Source organism: Urocampus carinirostris, chromosome 20 (assembly GCF_059441175.1).
Source record: "Urocampus carinirostris isolate Australia breed hairy pipefish chromosome 20, RoL_Ucar_1.0, whole genome shotgun sequence".
In the NCBI taxonomy this organism is placed as follows: domain Eukaryota; kingdom Metazoa; phylum Chordata; class Actinopteri; order Syngnathiformes; family Syngnathidae; genus Urocampus; species Urocampus carinirostris.
Window position 1 is genome coordinate 2,163,812 of NC_142368.1, and position 13,810 is coordinate 2,177,621.

The following is a 13,810-nucleotide window of genomic DNA, read 5'->3' on the forward strand; positions in this document are numbered from 1 at the left end:
TATTTTCATTTCGATTCTGTCGCATTTTATGTTCGTTTTGCCGAAGATCAAAGAGATCAAAGCCAGGAGAGAAAGCTTACCACGGGTTGTGAGTCATCATTTTATTCATATTTAGTTTCTTTTGTCTTTTATTAACATATTTGGTATTGGAGTAATCCAAAAGTAATTGAAAGTAATCAAGTTAAAGTAACCCTACCCAACCCTGGTTGCGACAGTTCAGATTTCAAAGCCATTAGAATGATATTATATCCACGTGAGAGTAGAACATATATAATGCATCATACCTTTCATGTTTTGTGAATTTAGAATTCGTATTCCATCATATTCCACATCATCATCCATTCATGTTCTGTTTAGTTAAAGCCAATTCCTGTTCCAACATTGTGGTTTATGGTTTATTTATCCCGGTACTCTCATACTGTTCTATTGATGTGCGAGAGCATGCCCAGGGTCGTCCTCCTTTCATGTTTAGTGCAGTTAGAAACTGTTCGTGTTCCCAAGATCGTGGTCTTACTTTCATATTCTGTTTAGTTAGTGTTTCAACATTATGCATTATTGTCTCATCACCCTGGCACTCTCGCATATGCCGCGTCTTCTTCCGTTGAGTATAAACCACTTGGCAACCCATTTCGCCTTTTCATGTTTTGTTCAGCGCAAGCTACTTCATGTTCCATGGATTACGTTTCATGTTTTTTTCCTTATCTGTTGCAACAGTTCAGAAATTAAAGCCATTAGAATGATATTCAATCCACGTGAGAGTAGAACATATATAATACATCGTATTTTTCATGTTCTGTAAATTTAGAATTCGTATTCCATCATATTCCACATCATCATCCATTCATGTTCTGTTTAGTTAAAGCCAATTCGTGGTTTATGGTCTCGGGATCCCGGTACTCTCGTACTGTTCTATTGATGTGCGAGAGCATGTCCCGGGTTGTCTAGTGCAGTTTAGAAACTGTTCGTGTTCCCAGGATCGTGGTCTTACTTTCATATTCTGTTCAGTTAGTGTTTCAACATTATGCATTATGGTCTCATCACCCTGGCACTCTCGCATGTGCTGCCTCTTCTTAATTTCATGTTTTCTTCCGTTCAGTATGAACCACTTGGCAACAGATTTCGCCTTTTCATGTTTTGTCCAGCGCGAGCTACTTCATGTTCCAGGGATTACGTTTCATGTTTTTTTCCTTATCTTTTGTGACGGTTAACGCCAGAAAAGTTTTCCGGCGTCACCGTACACACGCCGGCTTGTTTGCCGTCAAACGGCAAAAGCTGCCAAGGCCTGATGACTGCACACAGAAAGAGGACTCGCCACCCGCAGCCGCTTTTGTGTAAAGTCAATCAGCCGGCATGTTGTCATTCCGCCACCTTCCGATTCTGGAAGGAGCAAAAACCGGTTTTAGGGCGCAGGGAAACCGGTCCCCCGTGGCCCCGGGTTGACACCCACGCACCTGGAGAGGAGGGAAGACTTTTTTTTTCCGTACTTTCATGTTTTGTGTTGAAACATGAAAGCATGTCTTTTGAGATATGATGCCACAAAGAGTATATGTACTTTCCATGTTTTGTTAGGTTAGATTTAGTGTTCCAACCTGCCCTGCAGTGTCTTTGTTTTCGGTTGGATTCATTTTGCTTTCATGTCTTGTTCAGGTAGAGCTAGTTAGTGTCCCAACGTATCCTCCGTTGTTTTTTTTCTTGTGTCATTTAGGTAAACTTTGCTTTTGTTCCAAAACTTTTGCATTGTCTGCTTTTATGTTTTGTTCAGGTGGAGCTATTTTCCGTTACAAAGTATCATAAGTTATTTGATTTCATATTTTGTTCAGTTAGAGCTAGTTTGAGTTCCAACAAATCCTGAGTTGTCCCCTTTCATTTTTTTCTGTTAAATTCATTCACATTTTTTACCGTTGATGTTTTATTAAAGTAAAGCAAGTTTTTGGTCTAAACCTCTCCTGTTGTCTTTCTTATATGTTTTTTTCAGTTAGGTTTCCAACGTAGCCATGTGGTCTTTCATTTATCTTTTGTTCAGGTAGAGCTAGTTTGTGTTCTAACCTATCATTTAGATAGATAGATAGATAGATAGATACTTTATTCATCCCCGAAGGGAAATTCACATTTCCAGCAGCATCCCTTCGCTGAGAACAATGCAATAATAAAACAAAAAGAATACAATATACAAATACCCAGTGTGACGTGCAAATGCCCACTGTAACGTGTTATATAGAATATCTAAATAGTGCTACACAGAATACATATTGCAATGAAATTAGGTAATATGCAATATAGGTGGGGTGATTTAATGTGGGCTTTTACTCTGCCGGGTAGAGTTAAAGAGCCTCATGGCATGAGGAAGAAAAGATCTCTTCAGTCTGTCGGTAGTACAAGACAGTGACAGCAGTCTGTCGCTGAAACTGCTCTTCTGTCTGGAGATAATGCTGTGTAGTGGATGCGATGGATTGTCCATGATTGACCGCAGCTTTTTCAGTGCCCGTCTCTCAGCTACTGTTGTTAGGCTGTCCAGCTCTTTGCCCACAACAGAGCTCGCTTTCCTCGCCAGTTTATTGAGACGAGAGGCATCCTTCTTCTTGACGCTGCCTCCCCAACACGCTGTCGCATAGAAGAGGGCGCTTGCCACTACTGTCTCATAGAATATTTTCAGGAGCTTTTTGCAGATTTTGAAGGAGGCCAGCCTTCTGAGGAAGTAAAGTCGGCTTTGCCCTTTCCTACATAGAGCTTCTGTGTTGGTTTTCTTAATGTTCTTGTTTGGTTAGAGCTAGTTAGCGTTCCAACGTATCCTGTGTTTTCTTCTATGTTTTGTTCAGTGTTTAGTTAGGGGTCCAACATACAGCTTACTCTTTTATATTCTGTTCGGTTGGATTTACTTAGGGTTGCCACATATTCTCTTCTGTTCTCTTTTAAGCTGCTGTGGCTTTTATGTTTTTTTTCAATTATTTAGTGTTCAAACTTATTCCAAATAATCTTCCTTTTGTGGTTTTCTTCCAGTTGGTGTTAGAGTCCCAGCATCCTTTCATGTTTTGTTCAGGTACAGCTAGTTTGCGTTTCAACATACCCTGCATTGTCATTCTTCTATGCTTTGTTCAGCGTTCCAACATGTCCTTGTCTTACTTTCATGTTTTTTCCATGGTGAGCTGGTTAGTGTTCCAAGATATGGTGCATTGTCTTCTTTCATGTTTTTTTTCAGGTACAGCTAGTTTGTGTTCCAACATATCCTGCGTTGTCGTCGTTTCACGTTTTGGTTCTGGTAGATCTAGTTAGTATTCCTGTATATATTTCATGGTACTAGCGTATTCTGACCTCCCATGGGAATGTTTCCCGTGTCGTCTACCTTTCAAGTTGTGTTCTGCTAGATCTGGTTGGTGTTGGAACATCATGTGGTTGTTCTATCCACGTGCTGGTATGTTTTCTGCAAAGTCTATCATTCGTGTTTGGCTCAGTTTGTTAGTTTGTGTTCCGACATATCCTATGGTGTCTTTCTTCCATGTTTCGTTCAGGCGTAGCTACTTTTTTGTTTGCCCCAGGCTGCGAAAGAAGAGCACACATTCATGACTGAAACCTCAAAAAGAATGAACAACGGTAGAGATCCGCGACAGGCCCGGCTTGTTGAGAAACCGGTGTATGCAAATTTGAATGATGGGCACAAAATCATTGTTTCTTTCGTTCTTTATTTTTCTAAAATAGAATTAAAGTCAGTGCAGAAAAAGTCATGTACCTTGCCCAAGGCCCCATCACTCTCCCTTTTTTCCGGCAGCTGTCGGCGTCTGTAGCCAGGCCGGCAGCTGATGCCCTCAGGCCCAACAGGCGCCCGGGAAAAAAAGACGCTTTTATTAAAGGGGTCCTGTGTGGCGGGGAACTGCTAGGAGGGTCCAGGGGTCGCCTGCAGTCTTTTATGCATCGAGTGCAGATGTCAGTCAAGCTACAGACCTTTTACTTTCTTGTTTTGTTCAGTTAGAGAACGTTTATGTTTCGACATGTTTCATGGTCTTGTCGTCTTGGCACTTTCGTCATCGTTCTCTCCACATGAGAGTACATGTCTTGAACCCTCCCTTAAAATTTTGTGTCGTTAGAATTAGTACTCCAAATGTTCCCATATTGTCAACTTTTCATGTTATGTTCAGTTAGACTTTCGAGATCATGTTTCAGGGTTTTGTTGTCTTGGCACTTTCATTATTGTCCTATCCGCATGTGAGTATATGTTCTGCGTCATCTTTCGTGTTTTGTTTAGTTACAGCCAGTTAATATTCCACAATTTTTCGATGGCCAATCATTTTGATATTCTAGTTATATCCTTTGTCATTTTTGCCCTAATTTTTCGTTTAGTCCAGTTAGAACAGTGGTTCTCAAATTTTGGGGTGGGTGAGACGCTGTCAAAGTTTTGTCTATTTTTCAACTGTCCTAAGATATGATAATCTTTTATTTGTCCCACAACAGAAATTTATTTTGTTACAGCAGTAGGACAATGAATAATGAATATGAACAGTATAAACAAGTATATAGAAATATAAAAAATAGAAAATAACAGATAATAATTGAGAAGCACTGAGTTAGAACAACATTCCAGCATATCCCAGATAGTCTTACTTTCATGTTTTTTTCAGTGCATGTTAGTCTGCACATTATGCTTCATGGTCTCGTCCTCTTGACACAATCGTTATTGTTCTATGCACTTGTGCCTGAGTGTTCTCTCATGTTTGTTCAGTTACAGCTTACTGTCTTGGCAGTTGTTTTATATCCTGCATCATCTTTGTTTCATGTTTTGTTCAGTGCAAGTTAGTTAGTGTTCCAACATAATGTTTCATGGCCTTGTTGTCTTCGCACATTCATTATTGTCCTATCCGCATGTGATTTCATGTTATGCGTCATCTTTCTTTAAAGTTTCTTTAGTTACAGCCAGTTTGTGTTCCACCATTTTCTCGTGACCCCATCATTTTGATATTCTTGCAATTGCACCTCCACTACACTAGGGGGCAATGGCACTTCAAATTGGTCGAGGTGCAAGAGGTTATCTTCTTCCTAGGGGGTTGGGGTGGGGGTTATGATAGATAATAATTGAGAAGCACTGAGATGGAACAACACTCCAGCATATCCCACACAGTCTTTCTTTCATGTTTTGTTCAGTGCGTGTTCGTCTGTGTTCGTACATTATGCTTCATGGTCTCGTCGTCTTGACACACTCGTTATTGTATGTCTGCGTCTCTTACCCTCATGTTTTATTCAGTTACAGCTCATCGTCTTGGCTCTTGTTTTATATCCTGTGTCATCTTTGTTCCATGTTTTGTTCAGTTCAGTTAGAACCACCATCCTTTATATCCTGCGTCGTATTAATTTCATGTTTTGTTCAATGCAAGCATAATGTTTCATGGTTTTGTCATCTTGGCACTCACATTATTGTTCTTTTGGCGTGATGACACAAATCCTGTGACATCTTGTTCTCATGTTTTGTTCAGTTAGAGTGAGTTAGTGTTGCAACATATCCCTGTTCTGGCTTCCTTTCACATTTTGTTCAGTACAAGCTAGCTTATGTTCTTCCTAATCATACAATAGAGTATAAAAACAAATGACTACAATCTGACATTCAATGTCTTTTGTTCTCGTTCAACAAATGATAGATTGAAAAAACGTGTCTTTATCCTTCTCGAAATTCCGAACGCGCCGTTCCTCGAATCCTTTTTTGGGAACACCAACCAAATAGCGCAAGTGGTACAAGCCCTGGGGCTTCCCATAGACTCAAACGTTATTGTCGAGGTCTTAAATGGCCGCCTCACAAATACTGTCGTGAAAAAAATTACGGATTTCGGTCACAGTGTTCCTCGGATCATGTGATCTCATGCGACCCAAAGTCACATGATCGAGGGAACGCCGAGAGCGAACCCGAGGCCGAAGCGTTCTTTAAGTCTTTGTCTGGAGCCGTCTTATTTATACATTCGATGTCTTCGGCCAAACAAAGGTCGCACTATACAGAGGCCGGAATCGGGAAATAAGCCGGAACATTTCTTTTTCACGCTTGACTTTTTTCATGAAGCAATGATTGTCATGTTACGTACTATCTGTGCTTTCATGTTCTGTGTTTTCCGTCTCTTTCGGTGGAATTGTCCTTTTGGATGTCTCAAAGAGATGATATCGCAAAGAGCACATGTCCGGCGTGGTTTTACTTTCATCTTGAACACATTCCGCGTCATCTTCCTTTCACGTTTTGTTCAGTTAGAGCTACGAAGTGACACGACATATTCTGCGTTGTTTATTTTCAGGTCTTGTTCATTTAGAGATAGTTAGTGTTGCAAAATAAGCCGCGATGTCTTACTATCATGTTTTGTTTAATTGTATGGTAAATGGTCTGCATTTATATAGCGCTTTTAAGGTCGATGAAGACCTCCCAAAGCGCTTTACAATATGCTTCACACTTACCCGATCACACACACTCACACACCAATAGCGGCCGTGCAGCCATGCAAGGCGCCGACCTGCTCTGTTAGTGTTCAAACGTATCCTGTGTTGTTTTCTTTCGTGTTTTGTTCAGTTATTGACATTTAGTGTTGCAACATATCGTGGTGTGTTGCACACTTGCGTTTTGTTCGACTTGTTTGTGTTTCAACCTTTCATTTTTTGTTCAGTTAGTGCTACTCAGTGTTCCAAAATATCCCATGGTGACTTAAATTCATATTTTTGTTCATTTACAGCCTGTGTGCCTGCATAATTTCTAGTGGTACTTGCGTTCTTGTTCTGACCACATATCGGAATTTTTCTTGTATCACTTTCCTTTCATGTTTTGTACAGTCAATGATACTTGGTGTTGCAACATATTGTGCATCTTGTTTATTTCATGTTTAATTCATTTCGATATAGTAAGTGTTTCAACATGTAACGGGGATGATTAGACAAACAATTGACCAATCTATTTAAAGAAAGACTTATATTTCATGTGTTGTTCTGTTAGAATCAATTCGTAGTCTAAAATAGCCCAAATTGTTCTCTCTGTCATGTTTTGTTCAGTTAGATCTTGTTGGTGTTGTGTAGTGGAGCCTGTGTTGGAGTACCTTTGAGTTCTTTAATATCTTGTAAATTTCCTTGTTCTGTTCATGTACAATTTCCCATACCTTTCTTGGAAACGAATGCTCTCCTAAAATATTTTTTTTTGTCTCCTTTTATAGAATTCGCTTCTCCTTCGCAAGCGGCAGCTGTCCGAAAGCGTCCTCGAAGCGTTCCGGTGCGATCATCATCCACGAGATAACGTCAAGGTCATCCAAGGCGTTCTTCGCAAGGTCAGCATGACCTTGTCGGGAGCTCCGAAGGTGATATACGGACGCAGTGGCGCCTGCTTTCCTCTGAGGGGCGCCCTTATATTAGGCACCGCTCCATGTGGCCCCTGCACAGCTGGTTGTTCTCTCTGGAGCCGTAATTGGAAATGGAAGGAGGAAATCCCACCGCTTTTTAGGCCCTGAACTGATGACAATAATAAAAAGAGAGAGAGAAAGGTGAGGAAAAAATCAAGCGGCCGAGATGAAAGACGGGAGGTGGACGCGAAGGCGAAGGCGAAAGCGGGAGGGAGGTACCAGGGAGGTCGTAAACGCGCCGCTTTATTAACCTGGTTTATCTGAGCGCCTGGCTCAAACTGTGAACATGAGGCTGGCGCTCGCTAATGACACACAGGGCTAATTTCCTGCGCGGCTACCTCGACCTCAACCAAACTCGAATGCTAATGATTAGCACCATTTAGGTTTTTCTTATCATTTCCTGTACAAAAACAGCTGTGTATTTCAAACACACTTAATGTATTTTGCCCTTGCTAGCTTGACGCTAACATAATTAGAAAACGACAATCACAGTTGGTAGGATTCAAAGCAACTGGATTAGTTGCTAAGCTAACATCATTGTAGTTTGTTTTCAAACTTTAATGCTGTATTCAAAGTCGAATTAGCTTAGCGTTAGCTAACCTAGGAGTTTTAAAAGAGCACTATATCGTGGAGGTACAAATAAGTCATTTTGTACATCAATTTTAACAGCATAGTACAGTATTACTTCTCCATACAAATACTTTTATATACAAGAGTTTCAGGTTGCCTCTAGTTACAAAGGCATTTCAGGATGCAAAGGCAAAAATACAGTACAGTATGTACTGCCATTCGCCGCTCCCAGAGTCCAACCTGGCAATCGGTGTATATGTAGGAATCCTGGCATGCTCTTCATGTCACCTTCCCACTCTGTAAACTTTATGATACTGCTACAAAGAGCTATCATTCACGATGGACAAAAGACATGCAGAAAAGTGGAAAGGGAGAAAAGAAGAGGAAGAGACTTTTTCTGGCCATCGAAACATAACAAAAGATAATAGAAAGGTATGAAAACACACACCGCCATGCAGGAGGAGTTTAGAGCCGACAAGGGAGAGGATGCGGCCATCATTCTATCAGCCCAAATTTAAGACATTTTGGAAAGTGGAATCACCCAGAAAAAGGGTTGAAGAACTTCAGTTAGATCTTGGTAGTATTTTACCATTATATAGTAGGGAGGTGACGTTGAGCCTACTACATAAAAAACATACCTTCAATATAAAAGTTTTCCATTTATCAAAATTAAAAAACAGAATCATTAAAAAGTCCCTAAAAAGATAGACATTAGTCAACGGCGTGAAGTTCTAGAAGTTTTCTTGAGTGTCAAGTTTCTTGTTTTGTAAGGCTCGTTATGATGACGTCTGCCTCGCATATTTCCCCAAAATAGTCAAAATCTGGCAAGAGCAGACGTCATTGGATCAGTTTTTCAAGAAGAGTGACGCAAAAAACACTGCTGAGTACCAGTAAACAAAGAAGCCAGTTAAAAAGTAAAGGATTATTTTTATTATTTTCTTTATTCTCCCTTTTTTATATTATGTGCCTCTCGTTTTATGTTTATTGTGCGTAAATCTAATTTGAATATGTATTTGTTTCATGTTCTGATGCTTCCTTATGAATTATTAAAAAAAAAAACTTTTGCGGGGCTCAGAACGTATTAGCACATTTACATTCAAAAGGCGTCTCAACTTACGAAGATTTCAGGTTATGAAGCTACTCCCAAAACAAATTCTATTTGTAAAAAGAGGTACCACTGTACTCACAGCTGCATATCGTCTTTATCATCTGCAAAAAGTTATTTTGCAACTTGTCCTCTTCTTTGTTTGTCCATAAAACTATAACTATGTACTCCCCCTAGTGGCCAAAGCAGGGCTAATCATATAATAGAGAACAAATGCTCCTTATGAACAAAAAGGTATTTTAAACCTCTATTTAAATAAAAATGCTAACGTCCTCAGTTATTGTGACCTACCCAAGAATCGCACTCACGATACCACAGTGGGAGCAGTTGCTAAGCTAACATCAAGCTAGCATAGCTTGAAATAGTTTTAAAACTCTAACACCGTACAACAGATTCATGGCACTTAAGGAAAAACACGACAGCTAACGATAAAAATAGCAGCTAGCGGCGAGCCATAGCCTGCAGCCCAGTGGCAAACATGCGTGGCTAGAAAGGAAACCGTCAAAAAAAAGGAAAGATGCATCACTCGAAAGTGCAAAAGCTGGTGTTATCCCCGCCAGTAACAGCAAAAGACATAGCGAGCTTGATACACGCTAAGCTGCTGAAAAGAGCCAATTTCTGGAGTTGGTCAGTGTCTGGTTTAAGTGGCTAACTTTAGCGGCTAGCAGGAGAAGCTACTGAAAAGGTGGTGACAATACAGGACGAAGTAAGCCTTGTTACACAGAACAGCTAATATAACTGGTTAGAGTCCAGCTATAGCCTGCAGCCAAGTGGGTAACACGAGTGGCTAGCGAAATCAACAGTCCAAATATGCTTCAATAATGGGACTTTGAAAGCTGGTGTAGCGGCAACTAAAGACCGAGCGAGTTGGATACACCCTGAGTGGCTGAAAAGAGCCAATAGCTGGAGTTGGTCTGAGCCGGTGTCAGTGGCTGACTTTAGAGGCTAGCGTGAGAAGCTATTAAAAGGGTGGTGACACTTAAAGACGATGGGCAGCTAAAAATAGCGGTTAGCAGTGAGTCATTGCCTGCAGCCAAGTGTACAACATACTTCGCTAGAGAAGGAAACAATGGAAAAATGTGAATGATGTTTCATTCACGCCACCCAGCGAAGTTGGAAAGCTGGTGCAGGGATACCTAAATACCAGGCCAGCTAGATACTCTCGGAGCGGCTGTAAAGGGCCAATAGCCGGAGTTGGTCAGAGTGGGTGCCAGTGGCTAGCTGCTAAATAGGATGGAGAGTGACACTTAAGAAAGATGCAAGCTTTGTTTACATGAAGGAGCAAAGGATAACAATGACGGCTAACGGAAAGTCATATCCTGCAGTCGAGTTGTGAACATGAGTGGCTAGAGAAGGAAACCAGGGAAAGAAAGTGAAAGATGCCTCAATCATGCAGCTCAGAGAAGATGGAAAGCTGGTTCCGAAATACCTAAAGACCAGGCAGGATGGATACTCTCGGAGCGGCTGAAAAGGGCCAATAGCCAGAGTTGGTCAGGATTGGTGCCAGTGGCTAGCTGCTAAAAAAGAAGGAGAGTGACACTTAAGAAAGATGCAAGCTTTATTTTCATGGAGGGAATTCAACGATAACAATAATGGCTCGGGGAAAGTCATAGCCTGCAATCGAGTGGTGAACATGAGTGGCTAGAGAAGGAAACCATGGAAAAAAAAGTGAAAGATGCCTCCTTCATGCCGCTCGGAGAAGTTGGAAAGCTGGCTCCGTGATACCTAAAGACCAGGCGAGTTGGATACTCTCGGAGCGGCTGAAAAGGGCTGAAAGCTAGAGTAGGTCAGAGTTGTTGCCAGTGGTTAGCTGCTAAAAAGTAAGGAGAGTGACACTCAAGGAAGACGGAAGCTTTATTTACAGGGAGGAGCAAACGATAACGGCTAGCGGAAAGTCATAGTCTGCAGTCAAGTGGTGAACATGAGTGGCTAGAGAAGGAAACCATGGAAAAAAAGGGAAAGATGTCTCAATCATGCCGATTGGAGAGGTTGGAAACCTGGTTCCGGAAGTCCAGGCAAGCTGGATACTCTCGGAGCAGCTGAAAAGGGCCAATAGCCAGAGTTGGTCAGAGTTGGTGCCAGTGCCTAGCTGCTAAAAAGAAGGGAGAGTGACACTTAAGAAAGACGCAAGCTAAGCAGCAGACAACAACAATTATGGCTTGCGGAAAGTCATAGCCTGCATTCAAGTGGTGAACGTGAGTGGCTAGAGAAGGAAACCATGGAAAAAACAATATTTGGGTTTTTTAAATGCTTAAAGAGTGCTTTATTCAAGTCCTTTTCCGCAAAAAAATGTATCTTTGATGAAAGAAATCCTGTATTTATATAGCAAAGCCACCTCTCGTCACGTCATCCATTACCCGGCCGGGCCGCAAATGACCCGAGCGGACACGAAGAATGCACTCGCGCAAGACGGATGAGCGACGTTGCACTCTGAACTATTGACAAATGGCGTGAAAGACACACCGGACGCACACTTAGATGGATGAGGAGAAGCCGGGCCGGACTCCAGGTGAAACCGTCCGATTGTCTCGCCGGGTCCATTTGACCCGGCGAGACAGCTGACCGGGGTTGGGGGGGTTCGTTTTTTTTTTCACCCAAAAAAAAAAAGGTCAAGTGAGTCATTCTTCACTGTCGACGATTGAGTTTTGATCCGTTCGCCGATTGTTGACGTGTCAATACGCAAGCCGCGGTGTTATCTCCAAACAATGCGTTGCACCCCCGGCGAACTTTTGAACCGGTTGGGTGTCAGTCCTTAGAGAACAACATTTTTGTCCCGAAACCAGGGGCTAGGATGGATAACCTTTCATGTTTTGTTCAGTTACAGCTAGTCAGCGGGCCTGCATTTTATTTCACGGTCTCGCCGTCGCGGTAACTCTCGTCGGTGCTCTGCCCAAGGGTCCGAATGTTTTGCATGTTGTGTGCTGTTACAGCCTGTCGGTGTCCCTACATATCCTGCATTTTCTCATGTTCAGTTTGAGCTAGTTAACTTGAATATTTTATGATCTCATCATCATGGCAGCCTTGTGGTTGTTTTATCCAATTGAAGCAATGTTTCTTGTTTTGTTTTCTTTCATCATGTGGTTTCACAGAGCTTGTTGGTATTGCAAAATGATGTAATTCAATCCATGTGTAATGTTATTCCTGGTAGTCTCTTCCTTTTGTGTTTTGTGCAGTTAGTACCAATTGTTGGGGATTGTTCTTGTGTCATCCTCCTTTCATAGTGTGTTCTGTTGGAGCTGGTTGGTGTTGGAACATTATGTAGTTGTTCTAGGCACATGGATGTTCCCTGCATAGTCTTGATTCCAGGTTTTGTTAAGTCGGTTGGTATTCCAACACATCCCTTTTATGTTTTGTTCAGTGCAAGCTAAATTGTGTTCTAACAGATTCTGTGTTTTCTTTCTTTCTTTTATATCGTGTTCATTTAGATCTAGTTAGTGTTTCAACATTTCTCGCGTTGTCCTCTATGTTTTGTTCAGTTAGTGTTCCGACATATCAATAACTTCTTTTCATGTTGTGTTCATTTAGACCTAGTTAGTGTTTGTACATATCCTGCATTGTCATCATTCCATCTTTTGTTCTGTTAGTTAGTCTGTGTTCCAATATATCCTGTGTCTTTTTCCTTTCAAGTTGTGTTTATTTAAATCTAGTTAATGTTTCAAGATATCCTTGTTTTGCTTTCATCTATTTATTATTTATTTGTTTGTGTTCCAACATATCCTTTGTCTTCTTCGTTTCACGTTGTCTACATTTAGATTTAGTTAGCGCAAGATATGTTGAAACACTGTCTCTCTTTTATGTTTTGTTCAGTTAGTGTTCCAACATATCCGCATCTTCTTTTTATGTTGTGGTCATTTAGATATAATTAGTATTTCTACTTATCCTGTGTTGTTATGGTTCTATGTTTTGTTCTGTTAGAGTCCGTTTGTTTTCCAATGTTTTTTTGTCTCTTTCAAGTTGTGTTTATTTAGATGGAGTTAATGTTTCAAAATATCTGCATTTTGCTTCCATCAATTCATTCTTTAATTTGTTTGTGTTCCAAAATATTCTTTGTCTTTTTCCTTTCATGTTGTCTGCATTTAGATTTAGTGTTGCAACATATCTTGAGTTGACTTTTATGTTTTGTTTAGTTAGTGTTCCAACACATCTGCATCTTCTTTTTATATTGTGGTCATTTAGATATAATTAGTATTTCTACATATCTTGTGTTGTCATCGTTCTATGTTTTGTTCTTTTAGAGTCCGTTTGTGTCCCAATATTTCCTGTGTCTCTTTCAAGTTGTGTTTATTTAGATGTAGTTAATGTTTCAAAATATCCGGGTTTTGCTTTCATCTATTCATTCTTTAATTTGTTTGTGTTCCAAAATATCCTTTGTCTTTTTCCTTTTATGTTGTCTGCATTTAGATTTAGTGTTGCAACATATCTTGAGTTGTCTTTTATGTTTTGTTTAGTTAGTGTTCCAATACATCTTTTCATGTTGTGGTGTGTTCATTTAGATATAATTAGTATTTCTAAATATTCTGTGTTGTCATCGTTCTATGTTTTGTTCTTTTAGAGTCCGTTTGTGTCCCAATATTTCCCGTGTCCCTTTCAAGTTGTGTTTATTTAGATCTAGTTAATGTTTCAAGATATTCTGCTTTGGATTTCATCTGTTTTCTTCTGTTCGTTTTTGCTCCAATCTATCCTTTGTCTTCTTCCTTGCATGTCCTCTTGTGTTTTGTTCAGTTAGTTTCTGTTCCGACACGTCCTGCGTTGTCTCTCATGTATTTTTCAGTTAGATCGAGTTAACCAATTC

General features: G+C 40.6%; 1 long non-coding RNA gene across 1 annotated transcript in view; it reads right to left on the reverse strand.

Moving 5' to 3' along the window:
- Positions 1–6,891: 6,891 nt before the first annotated feature.
- Positions 6,892–13,810, reverse strand: part of LOC148345984 (uncharacterized) — a 107,475-nt gene continuing 100,556 nt past the window's right edge. The window contains exon 3 of the long non-coding RNA XR_015848330.1: positions 6,892–7,452. This is a non-coding gene — a long non-coding RNA (uncharacterized LOC148345984). The remainder of the gene's footprint in view (positions 7,453–13,810) is intronic.